This window comes from Cynoglossus semilaevis, chromosome 13 (assembly GCF_000523025.1).
Source record: "Cynoglossus semilaevis isolate Cse_v1.0 chromosome 13, Cse_v1.0, whole genome shotgun sequence".
Lineage (NCBI taxonomy): Eukaryota > Metazoa > Chordata > Actinopteri > Pleuronectiformes > Cynoglossidae > Cynoglossus > Cynoglossus semilaevis.
In genome coordinates, this window is record NC_024319.1 from 6,599,682 (window position 1) to 6,626,597 (window position 26,916).

Sequence of the window (26,916 nt, forward strand, 5' to 3'; positions counted from 1 at the left end):
AAGTAAATCTATTCACAGTGCGTGCTAATTATCAAGTTTTATTTGATCGATTTGGTGTTTTGTTTTTGTTTGATTTATCATACAGGTTTTATCAGCTGGCCCGCGGCTTTATCTACACACGCATTGTGTGTGTGTGTGTGTGTGTGTGTTTGCCACCACAGAGAGCCACTTCACATTTTGTTGTTTTAAGCAGAGAAAAAGGGAACAGACAACTCCATCAAACAGCGGTGGTCCGTGAACGCACCGTTCAGAACTGCTACCATCATTTAAGTAAATGACTTTCCACACTTTTAACCCTATAATGAATTGGTATGATTTGTATACACGCACACTTAATAAACATACCCCGTGTTTAATATTATTTTAAAAATGTCTAAATTATTTTTAAATACTATTTTTATTTATTGTAAACATCTGACAAAAAATAAGTTTGAAGAGGAAAAACACGCATTGTGTCTGGAAAAAAAAAAAAAAAGAAAAAAAAAAGAAAATACAAATCTGCGTAACCCTTGGCTGATACGTCTGCTGCCCACTGTGACCCAGCTCTGTGGCTCAGCGGAGCTGTCTCTGTTTTAACATTTCTATTTTTATTTGATTTGATTCTTACATATCCCACAACCACCACCACCACCAGCAGCAGCAGCAGCAGCAGCAGCACTGCCACCGATTCGATTCAGCGTGGGGGTGGAGTGAGGAGACGGGAGGGTGGGTGTACCCTGTAGATCTAGATTTAATGCCTTAACGACTGGAAGCCCAAGAAGTCAGTATAGATTTTGATCTGCACCAGATGGCTCCGAGTGGATATTGCCGAGCACCGAGGATCTGTTAAAAAATATCTGAGGGGCACTGATGGTAATCTGGGTAACACATCATAAAGGAGGGGAGGAATGGCAATTGTGATAACCCGGTGGAAATGTGTTGCAGGGGGGCTACTGACGGCTGAGGTGAGGGGGGGCGGCGGGTCCAGGGCGAAGGGTGAGGGGCGTTCAGGACACAGCAAATATTACCATAACCAATGTAGAAAAGGGAGAAGTAAGAAAAAATAAAAAGTATACATTATTGTTATTATTATTATTATTATTATTATTATTATTTTGCATGCGTACGACGATTAATTAATATTTTCTTTTTTTTTTCTGTTATTCAAAAACCCGCTTGAATCCTGGTAAACAATGGCAAGTGTTTAGGGCAATAAACTATTACCCTTAACTGATTTATTGGGTCTTGTTAAACTCTCATTACCACCACAAGCTCCTCAGCCTCCACCCAGTGTGTGTGTCTGTCTGCGTGTGTGTGTGTGACAGAGAGAGAGCGAGAGAGAAAGAAAGAGAGAGAGTCTGTGTATGTGTGTGAGTGTGTGTGAGTTTGTAAGAGAGAGAGAGAAAGTCCGTGTGTGTGTGTGTGTGTGTAAAGAGCAAGAGAAAGAGAGTCCACGTATGTGTCTGTGTGCGCGAGTACGTGTGTGTACTTCAGTGTATTTGTCTGTACGTGCGTGTGCGTGTGCGTGTGTGAGTGAAAGAAAGGTAGAGAGAGAGAGAGAGAATGGAAAACTTTGTTCCGGGTTCTCTTTCAACTCGTGCTCGTTCTCTTGTTATACTCTGAGTCTGGAAACAGATGTGTTTTCAATATCCGTATCGGTCCATGACGCCGACACGTGTTCTCACACGCACGTTCAAACAAGTTATAACTTAAGGGTTCTTAAATATTTTTGCCAATAAAAAGATACCCAGAGAACCTCACCCCCCCCCCCCCCCCCTGCTGCTCATATCACAGAGAGACATCATATTTATGCAGCAGCTCGAGGTTCAGCCGCAAGTCTTCAAGTTAGGATATTCAAAATAATAATAATAAAAGTTTAATTTTTGGAGATTTAATAATTTTTTTTTTCTTTTGACCCAAACATGTCCTATTATTAAAAAAAAGAAAAAACAGTGATCACCAGGTGCTGGGTGTTAATAACAAACACGTACATTAACTGATAGAATTATTCAAGAGGAAATGCCGTCATTTATAAATAACAAAAATAATAATATAATGAAAAAAATTATATTATAAAAGAGGAAATGCCGTCATTTATAAATAATAAAAATAATAATATAATGAAAAAAATAGTATTTTTTTCCAGTATGTGGAAAATGTTCTTTTAAGTATTATAGTAATATTTCTCACAGTACTACTGCTACTACTGTTAATAATAACAGAATAATAATCAAAATGATAACAACAATAATACTAATAATATTACGACTACTTTCACTTACTATCACAACTATAACTACACGTACTATTATATCTGATACTGCTACGTCAACTACAAATATAAGCAGTAATGTAAATGATAATAGTTATCATACATTACATTATACTGTATGATGATTGTTGTAACAGTATTCTGTTATTTTGCAACAGTGCTCTATTTTATTATTATTAAATAAAATAATAATAATACAAACATTTAATAACAATGATACATTAATAATAAGTCATGCTAAAATAATTGTATTGTTGCAGTTTATGTATATTGTAATGATTACAGTCATTATTTGTCATAATATTAACATGAATGTTGATTCTTCACAGTTTCTTTTATTTACTTTTTTTCAGCTGTCAGATATGAAAGTCTTACAAAAACAAAACCTCTTTGTTGGGCTTTATAGCTATTTTGTGAAATCATAATATAATAAGTTTGTGTCGACTAATCGTTAAAATATTTCCAGTGTTAAAACTCAAAGTATTCTGGAACTGGGTCGGCTGAATCAAAAAGAGTAAAACTTGTATTACCAAAAAAAAAAAAAAGAAGCATGGGTTATGTTGACAGTTGGCTACCACTGCAGAGGTCAAGGGTGTCTCTGTGAACTAATAACAGTGGTGAAAGATACTCCTTTCCTGCCTCTGGGAGTGCCAAAGTTGAGGAAAGGTTAAGAATCTGCAGAATGTTCCTTTTGTGCTTTTCTCACAGATTATCAAATTAAGTGTTGAAACCAAAACTCCGTTTCCCCCTGGAGAAAGGAGATTAGATGGGTATCAGTGATTTAGTGATATCAAAAGACCATCACCGTGGTTAGACTGACCTCTTCTTTTAACAGTGCTCACAAACATGTACCCACCGCTTGCTTGTACTTAACTCCAAAGTGAGCTGCCTCACAGTAACCAAACTATTTAGCTGTGAGTCGGAGTCAAAGGGCCACTGGTGTTACTGTGAGACATCTGATATGCAGACAACTGCACCACACCTATAGGTAAGGAAACTAGGAATTTCCTGGATAATAAACGAGGTCTTTACTGGGACTTAGAAGGTCAAGGCATTATACAGTTGACAGCCAAACACTTGGAAGTGTGGTTTCTCCTACTTGTTACGTGACAAAAGACTTCAATGTTTGTCATTTAAATTGGTTGGAAATATAGTATTTTTTTTAAATCTATTTTTCCCCATATATATAGTAACTGGCATCTAAACTTTATTTTTAATTTTTTTTTTAAGATTTCCAACAGATTTTGTAGTTGTTTTTCTTTATTAATCTAAAACAAGCAGGAATCCTGGGTTAGGGTTTGTAAGAACTAAGCATGTAGCTCCATGTCTGCTCTACAGGAGGTGCTATAAACACCGTTCGAATGTCCAAGGCCATTTTATGTGTTCAGTAATGTATTAGAGTATTAGGTAACACAAATCTGGTATCTCACTTAAATGTTATCCACAGACAGAAGTCTAACTATTGCTCTTCAAGGCTCACATACAAATACACAATGTTACTACATAGAATACATCAAGGTAAGGCTAGGCAAGATAAGGCTTGCAAGTTGCGTACTTAGGCAGTGAGCACCCACTGATCCATGGACCTGTACACCCCCAAAAACACAGACATTTTGAGTTTACTTTAATTTAGACTAAATATCAGTGACCGATAGCAGTCACAAGGGTGCATTGTTGCCCTTGCCCCCTATTTTGATTTTACTAATTCAGCCAGATGGCTTCAATTATTATTAGAAAAACTGACTTAATATTGTTATAGAAAAAAACCTGTTACTTTTAGTATGATCATATAAAACCTCTATGTTAGCCTTCACAGCTCACCTGTGACATCATCCTCAAGGCCAGTATAGCCAAGACATTAGCTTGAGTTAGTCTGTCCAGTAAGATGATTCAATATCTTTATGGCACAATATGGTCCTAGGGTTGGCCAACAATTGATATGTCATTCTTTTGTGCATCTGCGTCAACGGCAGGTTTAGCCTGGGCCTGATTCCTGGTATACAGAAACCAGTTATTTGACCCTAAACATCATTGTCTTTGTCTGCGTGTCCTACTGGCTGTTTACACCATAAACCATAAAAACATTAGTTAAACTGCATACAAAGTCAAAGTAAAGGAGGTGAGGTGTGAAACACTTATGTCTGACATGATGGACGGGTTTTCCCCTAGCGAAAATATGTGGGCTTGTTCACATAGCAATGAGTTTTGAAAATTATTTATACAGAAATTCTACCCCAGGACTATTCACATGTATAGACAGACCAGATTTTTAGTGCCAAATTCTCACCCCAACATGATCAGCTGGCTTTAGTAATTTAGGCTCTTATTGAATTTGTGTTTTGGCTCCTCCCATCGCCAGTTTTGTAAAAAAAAAAAGGCAATATAGCATTGCTGTCCAGCAGGTGGAGCTCTAAGTGCCACATATTTTGCCTAAGACTTTTTTTTTCGAGCTCTAAGTGCCACATATTTTGCCTATGCTAAGACTTCTTTTTTCCCCCCAAGGTTAATATTTTTATGTTGCATTTAGATTTCACCGTAAAGTAAACTGATCACTTTTAGTCACACAAGTTTTTTATGTTGCATTTAGATTTTACCGTGAAGTAAACTGATCACTTTTAGATGCGTTATTGACTGCTTGTAGCTAGCCGAAGAAGAGCGTTGCATTCATGGGCAGTGCCACTGTAGAAAAGTTTGACTATTTGTATCATTTGTCTCTGCTTTTCTCCATTGACCACAGACTGGGCTACTCTGGGCAGCACGTGGGCTGCATACCATTATTTGAATTGGCCAGTTTAACACCTGATGTTCACCGGAACCAGAAGTTGGGAACAGTGGTCAAAATAATTCTGTCTAGTTGACTTGTGTGCAACAGTAAAACACCTAGGGCATATTGAGTTACCCTCAAAAGCTGTTACAATTTGAACATTCTCTGTAGATTTTCTGTCCCCTAATTTCCAGATATTATCAAAGTGAACTCCTAAGAATACAGAAAATAAACTTAGTACTGTATGAAACGTTCATGTTCCAGCAGGTTTGGCCTGTAAACTAACAATAACAGTTCTCTTGATGCTTTGTGTGACCAATGGTGTCAGTTGTCTGGAAATTCCATTACAGTTCCATAGAAAAATATCGCTGGTTATATTTGCAGCTCCAAGCTGTGGCCTGAGAATTGACCAATCACCTTGTTCAAGTTTTCTGACATCATATCCTGAAAATAAAATCCCATTACTAGAAAAAAGGCCTCATATTATTGAAGAAAATATGTTCTAATCCCTTTGCAACTAATACACTTTATAACCAGTGTTAGTTTTTGTGATGTTTCTGTCCTGAAGTCAGTTGTCCCACACAGTGGAATGTTTGTCCACAGATGTTGACAAAATCAGTCAGCGTCAGTGAGGTTGCAAAGTTTCCAGGCTTCCACTGAACAACTAGCAATTATAGCATTCCAAAAAAACAAAAACAAAAAAACAACGTAAAGTAAATGTATTCATTTTTTTTTGGTAATTTTTCCGACAAGTGCAGCACATTTCACTCCTCAACTGCGGTCTCTGCACGGCAGCATGCGTTCAACCCAGTCTTTCATCACTTGTTGAAGTAACTCGTACATGTGAATACCTCATCACCGAACCTCCTGGAACCATCGGGGAAACTCAAATCGCCCGTCGCCTCTCCGAGTTCCTCGGTGCATTGATGAAATATCATCATCTGGGAGGCATTACATAGATTTTTAGCATGATGGTTTGTTTAGTTTGTGCAGAGACAGGGTTGACGTAAGTCCATTGTAGTGCACTTGAGGTAACACGTTTAGTGGAATCCTTCAAAGTCTCTGCTCTTCCTGCTGTTGGAACAACAAGCGACTGTCTTGCTGAAGGCATAAATTTTACAGAAAGGAGATCAAACATTGAGCGAGGAAAGTGTTTCCTCACCGTGATCAAGTCTTATCATGATTAAGTAGCTCACCCAAATAGGTGCTGCTCTCCTATCACACTGACGTGTAGGAGAAACGCAGCACTTCATTATTGTTGACAAGTTCCTTTTAACTTGTTCGAGCTCCTGACTGCATACCATAGTGAAGAGCCAAGGATCTGACTTTTCTCCTCCCTCGGGGTATACTCAGAGGTGGGTAATGAACAAGTAGGCCCAGATTTTGATGTGGTTAGGGGCCAAGGGGAGAGAAATGTGAGAAGGGGTGTTAATTGTTTTGGCTCTTTGCTGGGGAAACATATCAACATTAGATCTAATGGAGGTTAAAGACTCCCATTGCCAAAGGGGTTGGAGCTAATGAATAGGTGTAGGCTAGCCAATGAGGGGGGAGGAGGGGTTGCGATATTTACTGGCCTTTAAAATGTTTTTAACTGCACTAAGGCGGGTGTTTTATTGAAGTACTGATCTGAAGGGGAATACATTGAGATAAAGAGAGGATTTTTACGGGTCTTTGAAAACACTGACAGCACTGACGGCTACGGCATTGAGTTCTACAGTCGCTGTGTATCAAAACTACTTGCTACCATTACCATTTATATTCTGTAACCATGCTGTAATATTTAAACTAGCAACCAGGTGTAATAATAATCTCATTAATTATAGGCATGTTATTAATATTTATGGTCTATGTATATATATTTATTTTTATAATTAGCAATATTAAACACAATGAGCTGAGTTTGTCAATTCATATACATCTAACTTAAAGACTAAATCAATGAATATGTATACACAATATGTATTTATATGCATCTGCCTACTGCTGGGGTCTCAAAGTTCTGGTCTGTTGGCCGCATCCGGCCCGTAAACCCCCCACATCTGTCCCATGACTAGATGTCAATACTGATTTATTTCAATAAAAAAAAAAGTGGAACTTAGCTTTGGTCCTCTTCATCTGGCCTACTGTGGGCTGCCCACACTGTTTGTTTGCACCAGGACTCCTGTAGCTAACGTTGACTTTGGTGTCTGTGCTCGCAGCTTGATTTACATCGAGGTGATACTGTAGTCTTGTTCTTTTTCAACTTGCCATCGAGAATTTTCTGTTGAGCTTTCCTGTCTTTCATAATTGTTTACCAAACTTTCTTGCATTGACGTTGCTTGTGGTTCACGTGTGCCCAGAATGATGGAACTTTTTCTTTGCTGCATACTTACTTCTCTAATTAATTAAGTCCCAGTTGCTATTCAAACCTTGTCTTTATTGATAAATATTGACCATTATGATGTCATTTTACGTGAACGTATTCAGTGTCCATTTTCAGCCTTACTTTTGTAGGATTTAATGCTAATTCAGAATGACGGCCCAGAGACGACTTCGAAATACTACAAAAACATTCACGGGATTCAGTTTTCCATTTCAAGTGGTTGTTTTGCTTTTTCGGCAATAAAAAGAATAAAAACAAAAATGAGCATACACATTTGCTTTCAAAAATACAATTGCCATATTCACTTATCAACAGAGTTAATTAAATATTCAGAGAAAAGTCGTCTCATAAGACGAGGGGGAAAAAAAATTGAACAGTGAAGTATCCCTTTGAAATTGTACCCCTTGATAATGTTGTTAAGGAATAGACTTGCTGTTAGTCATCAACAGACAGCATGACAAATGGAATTTTAATGAGGCTGTGTTTTTTTTCATCTGTTATCGTGTTGCGCTGCTTTTTGCTTTGGTGTGTGTTTATACAAGGTCTAAGTCAAAACCTGCTGTTTTTATGTTGCTGGACCTGCTCCCCAGGACGCCACAGGCTCTCTCACTCAGCGTAACATTGCTATCACCTTGATCAATGATCAGACCGACTGTTGCTGTGGGAACATCACTCACTTACATGTAAAAAGACGAGTCGGGATACTTGCTAACTCACAAAGTGAAAAAAAAAACTTTTTAGCCGCTGATCTGAACTCAGTGTTTGTTCACTGTGGTTATAAGACTCCAATGGTGTTATTCTCCCTCTCTGGAAAATGCAGTACATAGAAAAATAATATTAATATTCATCACAGGCCCCTAACTTTCCAGTAGCACATCCAAACACTATTTGTCACAGTTTATTGTTCCTGACATCTGTGGTGGCCACAGACCACGATTTGAATTTAGATTATTGGTGTCATCATGGCCTCTGAGTAGGCTAACCAGTGGTCCTGGCCTCTAGCCTTGTGTGCTATGGGGTCACCGATGAAAACAGCAGTCTGTCAAATTCACTTATGTAGTAATGCATTATAGACACAGAGATCGAGGGAGGAGATGGGGTGAATCGGGGGACAAACACCTAAAAGAAAACAGGGTTCCAAAAGGCTTTAAAGGCTGCTGATGTCCTAGATTAGCTCTTTGTGGCAGAGATTAGATCTCTCCGTGTGGCTGACCAAGTGTAAACTACATGGAATAATCTTTTCTTTTCTGTTTAGACAACCATGACAAACCCGTCAACTGCTGAAACAAGGCTAGTTCAGCACCGTGACTGGTCAATATGTGAAAGTAGGGAAATTCAAGTCAGAAAAAGCAAAAAAAATATATAATTGATGTTTCATATACCACTGAGTGCCATCTTTATTACACATTTAACTTTCTGAATTTAAACTAGTTTCTGATTTGATTTGTCAACATATCAAGTCCAGACAGATGTTTTCATTTCAAAAGGTTCCTGATTTGAATTATGAAAACACGTCTCTTTAGCATCTCCAACAGCTTTGACAAGTTTTATCATATCTTCGTCAAATGTTGAGCTGTATTTGATTGATAGGATTTTATTTCAACCATCGAAAGAGAAGACACTCCTTTATCATTACATATATGAATGTTTCTGGAATCTGGATGTTTTCCAGTAAAAACACAAAAATTTGAATGTTTAACTTGAGGTTTTTTTATAATAGTAAAGGTTTTCCATGGACCCAACTAGGACAAACTAAAAGCTACATGATTGTCTGCTAAAGGTAAGGCACCTTTCTCCAGCTGGTAAACCAGATCTCCATCCTGCAGCACCCACAGGACTGCTGAAGGAAAATGGAGTACGAACGTGCTTTGTTTTCAGTTATAGGAGATAAAAAAAGTGATAGGACAATTCTGCTGAGTCTCTGACAATCCAATCCCTTGTTCTATAAGTGGACCATTAATTATAATTCTTTTTTTCCCCTAATCTCCATAAAGACGATAACCTCTTGACCCTAATATGAAGTTCATTTGCGAATGTCTCTCAGCGGAGGACGCGCTCATCGTGGAAGCGTTATCCTCTGCTTTAGTTGCGGCGATGGTACTACTCATGGTAGGTGGCAGGTTGCAGCGTGGCCTTTTACATCACGCCCAGGATGAGGCGTCATTGATCCCAGCTGAAAAAGAAACCAATCTGGACAATGAACTTCAATGGCAAGTGACTTCAATCTCAAAGGGGGGCAGCTGAACTGGCGCCGTGTAATGCTTTAGCATTAGTGGCACTCAGCTGTTTCTGCCAAACACTGGGCCACACCATGAAATCTCTTGTTAAGAAGAGAGAAATAGTGTTCTCCTTGTAATTGAACCATTTTATTCCCCTACCGTCCTCCCCCTCGCCCCCCCTTTTCCACCGTCTTTCCTTCTGTCCCATCTTGCTCGTCACCATTTGTTTTTTTTGTTCAAACCGTCTCAACACACACACACACACATGCAGTCCTTTTGTATGAGCAGCAGTACCCATCAAAATCTGGATCGATCCCCTGGTGTCATTGTGTGAGGAGGTTATTTATGTGGGCATCCAATCTGCACCTGCCGTTGTGTTTGAGCAGGAGGGGAACACGGCCAGAGTTTGTTAACAGCGAAAGAGGAAACATCAAAGCTGAGAGAGAGAGAGGGAGGGAGGGAGAAAAGGAGGGAGGGAGAGGAGGGAATGAGCAGCCACCTCAGAACCCCACGAGTATCCAGCCCGCTGCCTCGTCTCTCGTGAAATGAGCTCTTTCACAGTCAGTTAGTCTTTAAGTAATAGATATATTGAGTTCATCCCTTGTAATGTTAGACAACTAATTTATTATTATTTTTCCCCTTTTCTCCCTCTTGCCCTGCCGTCTTTCCTCCCCGCCAGCATCCCCCGTGACGCCCCCCCCTCCACTCCCCATCAACACAGGATTATGAAGGTTAAATAAACTCTGTGAAAATGAATGAGTATTGCCACCGACCAACTCCCCTCCCACCCTGGCAGCAATCAAACCAGCACCCTCCACCACAACCACCCTGTTTCCCTTTCCCCCCTCCAACCTCATTGCCTGGAAAATAGAGAGGAGGAGAAAAAAGGAACTCCTGCCCAGGCTATCTGGCGGCAGAATGAATGATCCTATTTATGTTAATGCATACATGAACGTTACACAGGTTTTTCCCCTGATAAGGCGATAGGTTAATGAAATGCTCATTTCATTTTACCAGTTGTTTTCTCTGTGAAGTTCCGATAAGTAGCAAACCAATGAAGCTTGTAATTACAATCTTACAGAAACCCGTCCAATCTGTGTATAAATCTCGCCATCCAATTACAAGATGTAATAATTTTGCAGTCAAGCTGGTAATGAGGTCTAATACTCATGCATGTGATAATCCCCCCTGGATGCTGACTCTATCAGATGTTAGCTTTGTAATTATATGAGCAGGAGAGAAAAAAAATCATTATTTCATGTTCAAGTAGAAAATGAGGTTGGTGGGAAGTTAATTTTCTCTATGCTCTGTGAAGCGTAGACAAGAATTTAATGATTTAATTACAGTTGTTAGCCCTTTTTTGCGAGAGGCTCAAATTGAGCTAAGCATTTTTCATAGCCCCTGACATCAAGAGTGAGGGGACATCAAAGATTCTGACAGCGTACAAAGTGATGAGCACACCCAGTGGCCCTGACTTTTCCTGTCCTTTCCTTTCCTTTCCTTTCCTTTCCTTATCGTAAGAGGAATCATAGTCCAGAGACAGTTCATCACAACTAATGGATCGAAACAACATATACATATACAGTATATACTATATCTTAATGTGTCATATCAGATGACTTTTGAGAAGAAAACTAATTTGTCCACACATTTTAATCCAGTTTCAGTTTTCATGTATTTAACTTTAAAATAAATCTGTCGGTAAAGCTTAAAGCCTAAAGTAGAGACAGCTAAAGGCTAGGTATTGTGCTAGCAAAAAAAAAAAAAAAAAAAACAGATTGGTGAAAAAATAGCAATGATAATAACTTATAAGTATGAGTTATAAAAGTTATATAGTTTTATAAAAACATCTCAAAATCTAAATTCACCTTACAAATGTTTTTTAAATGTTTGTCAGAAAGATTATTCTGAAAAGCCACTGAGCAATTATTACCGTACCGAAAAAAAAGATGGCCGACCCTGCTGTGAACATATTAACCGTAGCTTCACTTTTTTCTCTCCCCTTCGTCCAGTAGTCCACACTTCCTCTCCTGACCTCTTTAACCCCTCCTCCCCCTTCTCCTCTCCCCTCCCCAGCTCTTGGAGTCCTTTTGGCCATGTCCTGTTAAACAACGTGTTGTGGTGTTGTGACCCACGATAGTGGGCAGCTTCACGGCAGGTTTTGCAGGCCTTTTTTCCGCTCTGGTGTCCAGTCTGCCTCCATCTGCCACTGCCTCGCCGCAGTCCCACTGGGGGAGAAGGGGCTAATTCTGCAGTCAATTAGCAGAAGGGCAGCTTTTGTTCTGTGGCGGGCTCCCATGGGCCCTATCTGCTTCACTGCTCACTCACTCTCGCTCCGTTTCAGTGGTTCTCACTTTCTGTCTAATTTATTTGTTATCTATCTTTCTTTGGCTGTGTAATTTCTTCCCCCTCGTTTCATGGCATCACTGTCCTGTCTCTCTTCTCGTTCTTTGTATCTTTATCCCAGCATATCTTCCACAGTACGTGTCTCCATGTCCTTTCCTTCTCTCTCTCTCTCTGATATGGATTCTTTGAGGTATTAAATATGAGCCGACTGACCTCCATGACATTGTTGGCCATCAGTGTCTCTGGCAATCAGCAGCCATTAAAGAGATGGAATTACAGGATAATTTTCACAGACAGATTTTGATACATTGCGTTATAAACATTAGCGATGGGTCTAAATGGTGGCAACAGCAGGCTACACAGTAAATAATTGTTGTGTGGCTGTGAGCGCGTAGATTCTGTTTTGGTATGTATTGGTTTTAATTATAGAATTTATAAATAACTCCACCAAATGCTGGAGCTGTTTGTACAAAGTGTCCCCTGTCATATACAAGGGGAAGGAAAAGAGTTCTAAAACGAAATCAGGTTCTGCTCAGGTGAACAGTAAGGACTTTAAAGTATAAGGAAACAGTGATACCGTATGTGAAAGCCTGTCTTTTCCGATTGAGGTGGTCAGGAAATGGTTAATGTTCCATTGTTCTTGTAAGGACATTTTAATCATTACTGTCCCTACAGGAGCTCAGCGTGAATAATTGTCTAAACGCCCGTTTTCATAAACCGTTAAAGATCCACTCTCACCTTACAAAGTTATTCTTGTTGCATTGCACTTGTTAGGTTATTATGAGCAGGAACATACTTCAGCCAACAGGAGACTGTTTGTAAAAATAGCATCTTTTCTCTAACTTGTTTAATTCTAAATTTGAAGTCATCTACGACTTGCCCAGCTCTGCTCTGACCTACCTCCAAAGGAACGGTCACTTTATTTGTCAGCCTTTAACAGGAATTACATTATGAAGAGAGAGTACTGCAGTGGCAGTGGAGCAGCCACTGGTGCAGTGCAGTCCAGTGTCATTGATACTGTGGCACAGGATGGCGCTGACACAGCCTTTGTTATTTTCAAAATCCATTAATAATCTATGATCTCTCTGTGATATTACCCCCAAGAATGTGTGCAGGCGGTTTACCTTAATTGACACAGATGCCAGAAACATTTTTCTTTTTTGGATTAAATATAAAATAATAATAATAATAAAAAAAAAAACTCCAGGAGGCACAATAAAAATGGAATGGATTAATTGGAAAGTATGTGTATGATATATTTCATATTCATTTATTATGTTTCCCGTGCATAGCCACAGTACAGCATTTGACTGACACAAATACATTATTCTATTTGTGTGCGGTGTCCCACGGGGCTGTTAATTATTTGTTTTTCCTTCAGCTTCAGGAATTTAAAGAAAATACATCACAAGTTCCACACCCGAGGATAATATCTGTGATTTTCTGTTTTTTTAACCTCTTTATGCCTCCTTTCCCTCATGTCACTCGTGTTTGCAGGAGATCAAACCGCGCTACAGTAGAATACATTAATTAAACACAGCGATGATAAACAGGGTTTATAACAGAAGAGAGCATTTAGCTCATCCTTTCAGGTCAGTCCGCAGTTCAATCATTTGTCGACGACGAGATCTCTCAGATTCTCCTTTCAACAATCTTCTCATTGAAATTCATGATTCTGAAAATAATATGGAGAAAGAAAATGCAAAGATTAGGCCGTCTATTTTGATATTTATTATTCTCAAGTAATGAATTCTCTGCATGAAAAATGAGATCTATATTTAGCTGTCAGGACCATTTTGGTTGAGGTGATTGACATTCAGCTCTGACGGACAAACAGTGATTTGACCAGTTGTATTTACTCCATCACTTGACAAAGAGTGGACGATGTGATGCTTATGCAAATGTAGCTATAAGGAGGCGGGGCTTATACTGTTGATGTGAAGTTGTCACTCTCCTTTTTAGATGAAACAATAAACTTGTCACAATTTGTCATTTTTATAAAAAAAAAAACTCTAAATACACAAACAAAGACACATTTAGAATTTAGTTTTTTTCTGATATTAAGCAGCATTTTTTATGAGCTGGAAAACACTGGTCACACAATCCTTGTTCTCATATTCACTGAGGTTGGAATGAACCTGTGAGCAAAACAATCTTCGCTACAGTGGGAAACAACCTGAGTCACATTAGAAATGACAGCTGAACCTGATGAAATTGTATTCCCATTTGGAAAACTAAATTGTTATCAGGTCGACATGATTTCCTCGTGCTAGCACCATGCTAATTCTGCATCCAAACATCGGTAAATGTATTTAAAAGCCATAATAGCATATTATCATGCGTTCCTCCTTCACTCTTGAGCGCAGGCCCTGTTAATCTGGAACTTCGATTTGCATGTAAATGTGGTCAACTTTCATATCATCAAAATACATGAGTCCGGTGGCATCAGCAGGCCAGTGAGTCCAGTCGTGTGTTTGTGTGTGTGTGTATACATGAAAATCAGGCCTGCACATGAATGTATGCACTGCAATTACTGAGTTATATGTGTGTGTGTGTGTGTGTGTTTGCATGCGGAAATATATGTACATATGTATATGAACGTGTATGTATGTGTGTGGTTGTGTGTCTTTGTGCACTTGTGTGTCCATCAGGGTTTTTGGGTTGAAATAACACAGTGAGGTTTGATGTGCAATTATTGGCATATATTAGAGATTTCACAGAGGTCAGAGGAACACGCCAGAAAGGGAAACAAAAAATATGGAAAAAAAAAAAAAAAAAAAAAAAGAAATATGCATCAATATAATGTATGTGTGTTTGTGTGCCTGTGTGCACGTCCAGGTAGGTTTTAGCTGTGTTTGTGGGAGCTAGTAATGCTGGAGCTTCTTCTCTGTTTTTGACATAAACTGAAAACCAAAGTGTTTCAGGGCTGATGTGCGGAATTGAGATGGAATTATTTCTATTCCATTTCTTTTGATAGATTTTTTTTATTAATTATTTAAGCCCTATTAGAAAAACTAAACAAAAAAATGTATTGTAACGCCAATGTGTGTGTGTGTGGACTTTTCCCAAAAGAAAAAAACACAATATATATATATATATATATATATATATGTTTTTATAAAAGCACAAAAACAGCATGTACCTACACTAACCCTTGTGGAACACCAACATCCACGCACATGCCTAAGGAGACACATTTTTTTTTTTTTGTAATTCTACAGTGCATATTTAATATCATCATTTATGAAAAAGTGTCAGCATTTTTCAACAAAGTTAACATCATGTCATACGGCTGTAACCGCACTGACGTACTTTGAGATGGATTAATGATCATAAAAAAAAACAGAAGTGTGTCATAAAGTCTGGGGCAAAAAAAAAGACAAGGAAAAAAAAGGAGAAAGAAGAGAGGAGAGTGAGGACGAAGGTAATGGTAGATGGTGAAGAGACGGCAGAGGGAAAAGAGGGGAAGGGCAGTCTGGGCTTTTTAATTGGCCCTTCTACTCAAGGATTCATCAATATTTTATACGATGTTTAACCTTTGTGAAGCTAAATTGAAGCTTTTACAGCCAATTGACAAAGCCAAGAACAGAATTCATTTTGTAGGATCCTCGTTTTATTCCCTAATCCTCCTTTAAAAATGGATGTTCGCCACATAAACAAGATTAATTTTAACAAGGCGGGAGTCACATCAGATAGCACAGAGGATGCGTCTAAAGAGAGGAGTGATGGTGAAATAAAGACACCAAACTCACACTCACGGTGTGGGCTGGGACGCTTTAATGTATCTATTATTTTAATAGGAATCAAGAAATGGCATCGTCATCCTTTATATCTTATCTTTAAAGGACAGGTGACAGGATAAATATCTGAGTTATGCAAAAGGCTGGTGAGTTAAAGGATGGGGAAAAGAAAAGGCAAATGAGAAAAAGAGAATGGAAAGAATATTTGCTAAGGAGGCAAGCCTACTTCCATCATTGTCCTGTAAAATATCATTTGATTGGCTGCCGGGTGGCAGGGGCCTCCGGTGGTTGCGACTCGGTCGTCAAGCTAAGGAGAGAAACACACAGCTCTTCACTTTTTCTGTCAAAACCGGCTTTACCCAAATGGTATCATTTTAAATGCCATGACAGTGGAAGGTGGAAGGGAGTGTGATGGGCCTAAGGGTATACATAGACCCCATATGCTAGTGACACTGATACAAGTGTAATTCTAGACTATTAGAGTGACACAGGAGATCTTCCCAACCCCAGCCTCACACACACACACTCAGACACACACACACAAACACAGGAAGCAGCTGAAAGGGTCGGTGGGAGGGTGCAGTGTGGAGCAGGCTGTCATGCCATGAAAATTTAAGAATTTCTTTAACCTGGCCGTGCCTGAGCTCCCCCTCACCGTCCCTCACCTCCTTCCCACCCCCCATCCCCGCCATTGAATATTTTATGATGCCAAAATGATTTATTAACTTGAGACAGGTACAGCTCAGTAGGGCCAGTCAGAGCCACAGGGACAACAGCAGGGGAAGACCCATGGGCTTCCACACCAATGAAAGAACAGAGTTAGAAGGATGAATTATCCCCCCCCAAAAAAAAAAAAAATTAATAAATGATTAGAATGAATTCATTTATATAAAAAAAAAAATCTAATTTTTTTCCTGTTTTAGAGGCACAGTCTGCCATTGGCCACCTGTTGTAACAGATCAGTGGCAGAACATATTCAAGCCACACTGAAAAAAAACAAAAGGTCCACCTCATAAAGTAGACACTGTCATTTTAACAGTAAGCTGCGTTCAGAATAATTTCATCTCGTCCAATCAGACGGGCTTCCCTAGGAGAACACGTCTGTCTCTCTCTCTCTCTCTCTCGTGGTTTTCTGTAATAGAAACTTCCTTCATTGAAGTGCTGGTAAAAATGGAACAAAATCAGACCAGAGGACTGTTTGCATGTTTGTGAAAACATTTCATGGATGTATAACATATACCTATAGATCAGTCGACTGTTTGCATGTTTGTGAAAACATTTATAACATATACCTATAGATCAGTTGTTTTCAAACTTTTTCTACTCTGTACCACCTGAGAAAACACTGATCTCTCTGAGTACCACCATGATGACCAACATTAGAATATAGCAGCGTAGGCCTTCACTGTTAGCTTCCACCACAGGAGAGACGTTTAGAAATGTTTAAAAAATATGTTTATGTTTAAATGTTGTATTAATTGTGCATGGTATGTTTCAGATTTGTTCAATTGTAAATGTAAATGTAAAGTGAAAATATGAATTTTCCCCGCATACCACTAAAGAGTGGTGGCGTACCACTGGTGGTACGCATACCACAGTTTGAGAACCACTGCTATAGATAGAACAAAAATAATGTAATTCAAGCAACACATTTCAATGGTCATAGAACACTTAGAATAGGAATGCATATATGAGATGGTAGATGGTAGAAGGTGAGGCCTGCTCTGGAGGAGGAGCCTGATGACATCCTCACTGTGGTCGGTCTCTCTGTGAAAAGCAGAGCAGCAGTTTACTCTGTGTATGAAAGGGTTGACCTTACTTCCTCTTTGGTTTCCTCGGTGGTGATGACGGTGTTTAATTCAGCTGACTTTGTTTTCCTGTACTGTAGGTGGAGCTGAATGACTTAGCCGTCCTCATGCAGAGTGATGCAGCCGTAGCCGCTCTGCAGATGAACACGGGCACAAACTAATGCTAACATTAAAACATCATGTTAAAAAACAAACGGATGTTGTGCAACAGAGTAGTAATAGTGGTTCTACACCTGTTTGTAGATTTAGAACGTTTCATTTTCCTTATCCTACGTCCTGGCTAATGATTAGCCGTTTTTTGTACTGGCAACAGTTCTCCTGCCTGCCTTTTACGCAGAAGGTCGTGGGTTCGAAACCTTACATGAAGCACATACTTAAATTGCCTCATTGTGGGACTATAAAGGGGCTCCGATTGTCTTTTAATGTTTTGTGGTGTTTAATACACTTAGTACGATAAGGCCAATCACATGAGAGCTATGGTACAAAACCCTCAGCATGTGTTCTAGTTAACTGTCTTTTTTTTTGGTATATTAAAAAACCTGTCAAATGCAAAGGGACATCTGAGATAGTTTTTTTTTACTTTTACTGAAACATCTTTCTACTTCCTGACTCTGCTGCACACCAGGGCTGCTCATCAATGTGTACTTTTCACTAAAAGTACACGAAAAGTCACATTGAAACCTCACCAACTTTTTTTTATTATTATTATTGCTATTAAAAGTAAGTTCACTGAAAACCACACACACACACATGCCCTTATTTAGACTCTTCCTCTGATCCATCCTCTCTGTCTGTCTGGTTTCTGGAATCCTATAAAGACGAGGGCCAATTTGCAACGCCCGTATATATGTACGTAATTCTGCACACATAAGCTGAGTATGTGTGTTTGTGCTGTTGTTTTCACTGACATGTTGTTTCCTTGTTTTGTGTAAACCTTGAGGTTTCCACTGCTGAATAACAACCTGCATGTGGATCTTGACTGGAGTTGGTTGAACAACTAAACTTGATGTTTTGCTGAATGACACCTGAAGCTCTCAGTCCCGACTGTAGAGAATAACACTGCTGCAAATGAGGTACATTCTCATGCTGGGTGGAATGCTGACAAACTTAAGCCCATGGTAGTTATCCATTATTTCAATAACCAGTTCTAGGTACTGGTCGCAACAATACCTTTTTTTAAGTAAAGAGGTCTTTGGCTGTCTCAAGTGCTCTAATTGGCCCAACCTGTTGTTCTTCGGAGGCTGTTCACTCTTTGTTAAACTGTCAGATTTAAAGAGATAGTCAGACGGACTAAGATGGAGAGTAGCCCTCCACCAGAACAGCATGTCTGCAGTCTGTCACAGAGTCATTTCTCAAACTTTCGACTTTGGCCTCTGTTCCAGCTCCAGCTCAGAACTCTATCGTCAGTACAAAAGTCAAGATTAAGTTGCTCTTGAATTAATTACTTGCCATTAATGAATTGAGACACAATACTCCCCAAGTAAAGTTTATGTCTGGGAGAGAAGCAAGAAGTAAAAATGAACAAGGTGTTGTGTCATTTGTTGGCCGACACCATCGGGCCGGTTCCTTGACGTGTACTTTGTGATGCGTCTCACCTCATACATCAAATCTCTTATTAAAAAATACACATGGCGCTGTGTATTTTAGTCTTCCTCACTAACCTAAAACAGATGTGAAATGTTCCAGCCGATTATTAAAGATTAAAGCTTTTCTGATCCCGTCAGACGGTATGATACCAGATGCAATTCTTAGAACAGAGAGGAGAAAGCTGGACTAGTACTGTTAGAAAACGGCATGGAGCAGCAAAGGCCCTGAGAGCACAGCTAATATGACACCCCCAGGCCTAATCTTCTTAGTGGGCTAGGATAAAATGAGTATCCATTACAAAATCAACCTCCATCCCCTTAGCCCCGTTCCCTCACATTACCGCTGCCACTGGTACTCCATTCTTTCTTCCTCGCTACGTCTCCACCCTTCACCCTCCCACTAGAGCCAATGCTAGCGTCGATAGCCAGCAGTTAGACAATTGGCTGACTTGGGGCCATAATCAGGTATTAGCCACTAAAGCTGTAAGGGAAGGCTGCTAATCTCCATACTCACCTCATCTGTCGGGGCGAGGGCTCAGCAGCTTGTTTTCCTCTGGCTCAAGCTAAGATCAAAGATGCTAGCTAGAAATCAGATTAGAGCAGAGGCTGAGAGGCAACAAGGGGGCAAAGGCCCCTGATCTTTCAAACCTCCCTCCACCTTTAAAGGAATTTACATAATCATGGATGGAAGTCAGTAGGTGACCTACTATTACCCCCCTACCCCCACCCACCCCCACCTGTGGGAATAAATAATACAAACCATTAAAAGGCTAAGACAGTGAAGATGTGGGTTCCATCTTATCAACCTGCAGCAGACACACATGTTGTATGTAGGATGTTCAACAATGTGGTCTGTGGAACAAAGGTAAATATGGTCAGGTCTGCACTGGGATATAATAACTGAGCATGTTTTTCAAACCGCTAAACGTGACAAAGAGTTGTACATGAAAATAATTACCAAGTTACAAAGTTTTCAATCAGGCCTAAAATTGTTCATAATTGGCCACTGTAGGAAAGCAGTTCACCTTGATTTGACAAGTTAAAGGTTGTTACTTTACACTCTCTCTCTCTCGCTCACTCTGAGACATATATGGACTGACATGTTCTTGTAAAGTGCACGGCTATTGTTATTGACTAGAGTACATTGAGTTCACACTTTTTTATATGATGGATTCTCGGGTGGAGGTGGTCGTTTAATTGTGAAGGCAGCTGCCTGAGTGGAGCACGGGGTGTCAGGGGAGTTCGTTGTGTTGTCTCCTGAGTATGGTCAAGGGCAGGCGGCCACCGGAAACACACAAGAACACAAACACACACACACACACATACAAAGGACATACGTGTATCAGATAAATGCACCTTAATGTTCCTGAATCTTTCATTTCAACCAACTGTGAGAAAGCAACCCTGGGCTTCATCTCCACCTACATTACCTCTATTTAAAGAAAATTGCCATTTACTGTATCCTGCATAAAAAAAAAAAAAAAAGAGGTTGCAGCGTGATCATTAAAATCAGGCTAAAGCTCACCAATATACACAGTTCCTGCAGTGTCCACGGAGGACAGCCTGTCCTTAGCAAAGCAGACAAATGTTAATTCCCTTCAGTGAGCACAGGTCTGACCTCCACACTTCTTGAGGAGAGCGCACACACATACACACACTCACAGACAAACACACACAAGCTCCTCAGAAGGTCACAAAGCAGATGACACCAGCCTGTTCCCTGTTTCACTTCGATTGGCCCATCTTTTCTCCTTCATTACCGCACACAGCTGTGAATAAGACTGTGTGTGTGTGTGTGTGTGTGTGTGTGTGTGTGTGCATGTCTGTTTCCACCAGTCTCTGAAATGGCTAAGTGCTGTTAGTGCAGTTTTTATCAGCGAGGCCACTGCCGAGACTCAAGGGAACAGGCCGGGGCTATCTCTCTCTGCCGGTCCTGAAAATTGATATTGAACATGGAGGAGGAGTCGGGGAGAAATCTCACATGCTGGTAGCAATTAGCTAAAAAGGGATTTGCAACTCTGTGATTCATCACACCAGAGATCGAAGTCATTTAAAGACCTGTTTCTTTTTCCTTCACCCCCCCTCCAATCCTTACTCGCCCACTCCTGCTCCGCCTGCTCCTCCTCCTCCAGCCCCACTTACGTGACAGTGTGAGATTCTATTTGACGTTTGTTTTTTTTTTTTTGCCCACTGAAAACCTGCAGTGTGCGGATGCACAAACACGCTCTTTGATTTGACTTGCCATGTGTACATACCTAACACAGGGGTGCTAAACTGATGCAAGGCCACTGTTGGTTTGCTTTGAGATTTGGCGATGTAGTGTGACACACTGTCAACAGCATGGCTGAGGGAAACACACATCCGCTGAAAGGAGGAGAAACGGCTCAGGGTGAATAAACTTTCCATCACTGGCTCCAGGCTTCTCATGTGTGGTATTAGGATCCTGCTGTTTACACTGTGTCCTTCACAAATACTTTGTCCCAACTGCCACCCCCCAATATGGCACTGGGGCAGTAAAGCACACTCCTGCCATCACACTGTCAAAGTTCATGTCACAGTGAGAACGAAGGGCCACACTCACCTGACTTTATCTTAACAGCTCTACAGTTTCAACGACGCTGTTCTATTTTCCCTCCTCATACAAAGACTTAATGAAAGTCACACACCTTTGGCCGAGAGAATGTGCAAAATGTGGACTGGTTTTTGGCTTTGTGTTTTTGCTAGTGCTGGACGTCAGGTCAAAATGCCTCAGGCGAGGGCAAACTCACTGGGCAGAACAGTTTTCACTGCAGATATCTGCTTCATGGACATAACATTTAACTATAACAGAAATTATGCTCACGTATCGCAGCTGGCAATAGTTTGAATAATTTAAATGTACATAATAAGGCGATTAGTAGGAGCAACAAAAACTAATGTACAAACCAAAATTTATGAAATTGTAGCTGCAAAGTCATTACACAAAAGCCCTGGTTGAAAACAAAGATGTACTATTTAGACAAAAAGAAAGTGAAACAGATTTCTAGAGCAGTCGATATTTGCCTTTAGGTCAAATACCAAAAATAACAGTGAAGAAATCATAAGATTTACAACACTGACAAACTCGCTACAGAGGATGTCAGGCCAGTTTTTCACACACTAAATGCTTTCATTGGAAAAAAAAAAATACAGCAATTGCTGATGAAAATTCAATTTTGTTTGAACCAAAAACAACAATAACGTTACCTCTCAGTAGCAACAAGGCTATAAATATATTTCGAAAAGGCTACAAATACCTTTTAGCAGCACCTAATATAAAATAAAAATGCAAAAAAAAAATGTAACTGCATTTAGCTAAAAGTCAACAATTTATAACAAGTAACTGAATCTTTGAAGAGGAGATAGATATTGTTAGCTTAAAGATGCTAAAAGGGTTGTAATAAACTGCTCTAGAAATAATCGACAGCATTCTTGGCGGGAGGGGTGTTACTCTTGGGTTCAACTTCTAAATTGTATCAAGGTCACCACAATGTGAGTGTTGCGGAAGTTAAGGTGTGCGTATACTTGGGGAATGTAACTTTAAGGAGGTCACTCAGAACACAATTTCCCCCTGGAACTAACCAAGCTTAAAGCTAACCAAAATGTCACCTCTCCTCCAACCTGATGATGTTGTTATTATTGTCACGATAATGGAGAGAAAGAACGCGCTGTGTGTGTGGCTGTGAAACAGTGTAACATGACAACAAAGGTCCAATATGCCTGCTGTTGGTTCTTTCCTGTGGGTGTAGCCATGTTGCCACCTGCCAATGTACAGCACACATTGGCTGAGCTGAGACTCACTTTTCTTCTAGTTGACACAAATCCCTCTGTGTTTGTTGGCATGTTGAAAGGACAGAGAGGAGTGTGGAACTATTCCTGGAACGCATGTTGAGGATGAGATTCCCACAGGCTACAGCACGATGTCCACGAGCTTTGAAGAAGTTTATAAGGGAAAAACTTTACTCTGTCGTCTCACCAGCCAGTCTGTGAAAGGACAACAGGAAGGAAACTGTCAAGTAGACCACGGTGTGAGACAAACAGCCTCCAGTGTGATTAGTGAATTCCTCATCACCTAAACCTCATTTCTGATGACCTGTTTCTGAGAGTTTACTCTGTCACTGGATTTAATTATAGGTCAAATTGAAGCATTATTTGAATAAATAAGATTGAAAAAAGAAAATCTTGCCAGATGCAGAAAGAGGTTTTGATTTATTTAGCATTTTTTTCCTCAGAACATTTTGAAAGGAACAGGGTGCAGAAAGAGGTTTTGATTTATTTAGCGTTTTTTTCCTCAGAACTCTGAACATTTTGAAAGGAACAGGTCTTTAGACGTGGCAGGTCGTGACCCCGTGGAGATGAAGAAAAATGTAGAGAAATAGTTTAACTTTTTTCTCTTACTCTTTGACTTACCGCCGTATTACACACATACAGCAGACACAGTGAGAGCTTTGGTTCAGTGAATCTCTGCAGTTTAAAATCCAAACTGCAGCCATTAACACAACTGGAGATGACAGATGAGTTCATGTGCCATGCAAGCAGCCCTAGACAATAGCTTCATCCTGATGACAGATTGCCTGACCGTAACCCATTTTATGTTAAACTCATTCTTACTGTTCAATTTCACAAGTGTAATTCTGTTGGGCTGGGCTGCATTGTCCTGGATTGTGGGTGAGGTGTTGGGGTGCGCTCTCAAACTCACAATCCCCACCTCTGCTAATGATTCCCCGCTCTATTCCATTGTATTGTTTTCTGCATAATCAGGATGGTAGTCAAGGGTTTGGGTGACACAGCCATCTGTCAAGTTCATTTGCTGTGCAAAATGCATAATGGCCCATCCTACGGGAGCGTATCTGTTATCAAATAGGAGAGGTGCCCCCTGTTTATGGAGCCGCTTCACCTAACTGCAGAATGGGATTGTGCTAGCAACACAATCACAAGCGTGAGTCCACACACAGATGAATGTGAATTACATATACTACCCCCCCACACACACACACTTAAGCCTATAGAGACCCACAGGACACATACAGTATGTCCCTGGCATGTACTCAAATGTATTATTGTGCATGCTTAGCTCGATAGGCTCATCTCACCCGGGTGAAGCTGTGTAGGCATTCTGTGTTATCAAATCTATAATTCAGTTAACACCGTGAGCTGTTGTCCATCTGGAGCTCAGTGCCAGCTGTTTGTCTGACGGCGAGAGAGTGTGTGTGATGAGCGAGTGGCATGTGTTTGTTGGCGTTGACTGTGGAGATGCATGTAATTGTCATTCGTAGCTTTGGGTTTCTATGGTACGACATGAGCAACATACTTTCTTAGCTTTTATATAGTAAATATATATAGACACATACAACTATATATAACTATATGTTTGTGTCTATACATATATATTAAATATATGTCAAACATATATATGTGTATATATTAAAAGTCAAATTTCTGTCCATATTGGAGAAAATGATGAATGTAAAGAATTAACGTAGAACATGATCCTTCTTTTAAAATCTTTCCTAATTAATTCAATAATAAATGGGAGCAAATTGAGCTAAAACAGCGTTGGAACAACAGTAATCGCTACATAATGTCACAAAACTCAGACAAGACACAGATTTGTAGCTGGTTGTTGTAACGGTTAAGGCAAAAGTACAGCATACAGTACATCAAAAAAACATGTTCACAATTGACTGCAGGTAAAACCATCTGAGACCAAAGCACTGATCTTAAGATATGTGAAATGAAGACAACAGCAACAACCTAAGCCTGCATGAGAGGGCAGACAGAAAGACCAAAGCAGAGTCTGCAGGTCCCAGATCACATCAGTGTTAAACTTCAAACAACCCTGCAGCCGAGGAGAAGCAAAGAGTCGAGAGGAGCCCAAAAAAACTGCACAGTTTGAACACCGATCTCAGGGTTAGGGTCTGTTCAGCACCTCGGTCTGTTTGTTTTCTTTGACTAAGTATTGATTCAGTTTCACTGTGAAGTCGGCCACGAGGTCCACTGGTGTTTTACTGGTCATCAGACACAGGTGCACACGGCAGCTGTAGTCAGCTCTTCTACAGTGTCATCTAAAATTAACAGGAGTTGTGATTTGTTTCATTAAAAATTACTAGTAATTCTTCACATATTTTATTTAGTGCACTAGTACAAATAAAAAATCAATATTAAAAAAAATAATTTCATCACTTCAAGATTCAAGATATTTATTTGTCAAATACACGGTACATTGCAGTTAAATTTGTTGTACTGAATAATAATAATAGAAAAGAAAGATTATATATATATAATATATATAATTATAATTATTTTACACTGAAATAATCTGATAATAAAAATAATCACACAATGCTAACAATATTGCAGTAATACTCCACATTATAGAATCAAGTTAATCTCCTTGGTGAACTACTAATTCAGCTATAATTACGATGTAACTTTGTCCAAAAAATTCAAAACGTCTATTTGATGAATTTAAATAATATAGGAACCCTTTTTAATCTCAGCCTCTCTTCCCCCCTGCCTCACCCTCTTCTTTTGTCCCTCTGCCCCCGTGCTCCTCTCTCTGCTCTTTCTCCTCACCCATTATTCCATAGCTTGTGTGAAAAGGGTAATCGCTCAAATCATTCAAAGGCAACTATCTGTGTTTGACACTGGGGAGCAGAACCATCATCACAAGCAGCCACTAATGGCTCTCTGCGGATCCGGCAGAAACGCTCCGCAGCTCAGCCCAGTGCAGCACAGCACAGCAGGGCCAAATGCTGTGGGCACTACACCACTGCAGCCGGGGCCAAATTTTACCCTAATGAATTTGGACCTTGCCAGGTTATTGCAAAAGGCAGCCATGGCCATCCAATACCCTCCTAGATGATCTGAAGCGACTCCCGTGGTCACCGTTCCTGCCAGGGAGCCGTGGAGGTTTATGGGGTGGCTGTTTTTGTCTTTGGCAGCCGTCTGCTGAGCTCAAGCGTTCATTCCTGTACACACACACACACACACACACACAGAAACACATGCACAGCAAAACAACACTAGCAGCAAACACAGGCATGCATATACTCGCCTACACACACATGCCTACACACATGAATCTCATGCACACAGACATTCAAACAGGCACTCAAGCTGTAATGAAGCCTGAAGAAAATGGCATGATATCCTATTATTTCCAGTGTACAAATTTGGAGGGAATGCATGCTTTTTGTCAGTGGCGCACAATGAACATATTGATTTTCTTTCCTCCAAATTGGTTGGAAGCTCTGGCATGTTGTACACCAAGCTCCCGTCCAGTCCACATTGAAGTGTGCCGCTTTTATGGGTGTTGGGAGAGATACGAGACGCCGGTCCATGGGCTTGAAATTCTGTTTGTTGTCACAGAATATTGCGTGCATTTTCCCTGTTAAGGCAGATTTTAGGCAGATGCATTTCCAGAAACCTGATTTGTCCAATTAGCTGGCAGCTAACTGCTAAAACAAAACAAGTCCACTGGCCTGGGATAGAAACTCCGCATCCAGCAAATTAGGACACATGCAGACAAAATGTGGAATTTGAGTGTAATGCATTTTTTTGGTGTCAATAAAGATAATTTCAGTTCTTTGGCCTCAAAGAAACCTGAAAATCATATTTTTTTTCATCTTTTTTTATCATCAACTCAACTATACATGTTGACAGATATTTTTTTCTCCCATCTTGTGCCAACAAATACTATTTAGTTGTTGACAGTTGATTATTTTTCAGCATAAATCAATCAGCCATAACCTCCCACATCTTTAAAGACTGACGTGGAGGATTTTTATAACTTTGCATCTTGTATGTATGTACTTTTTAG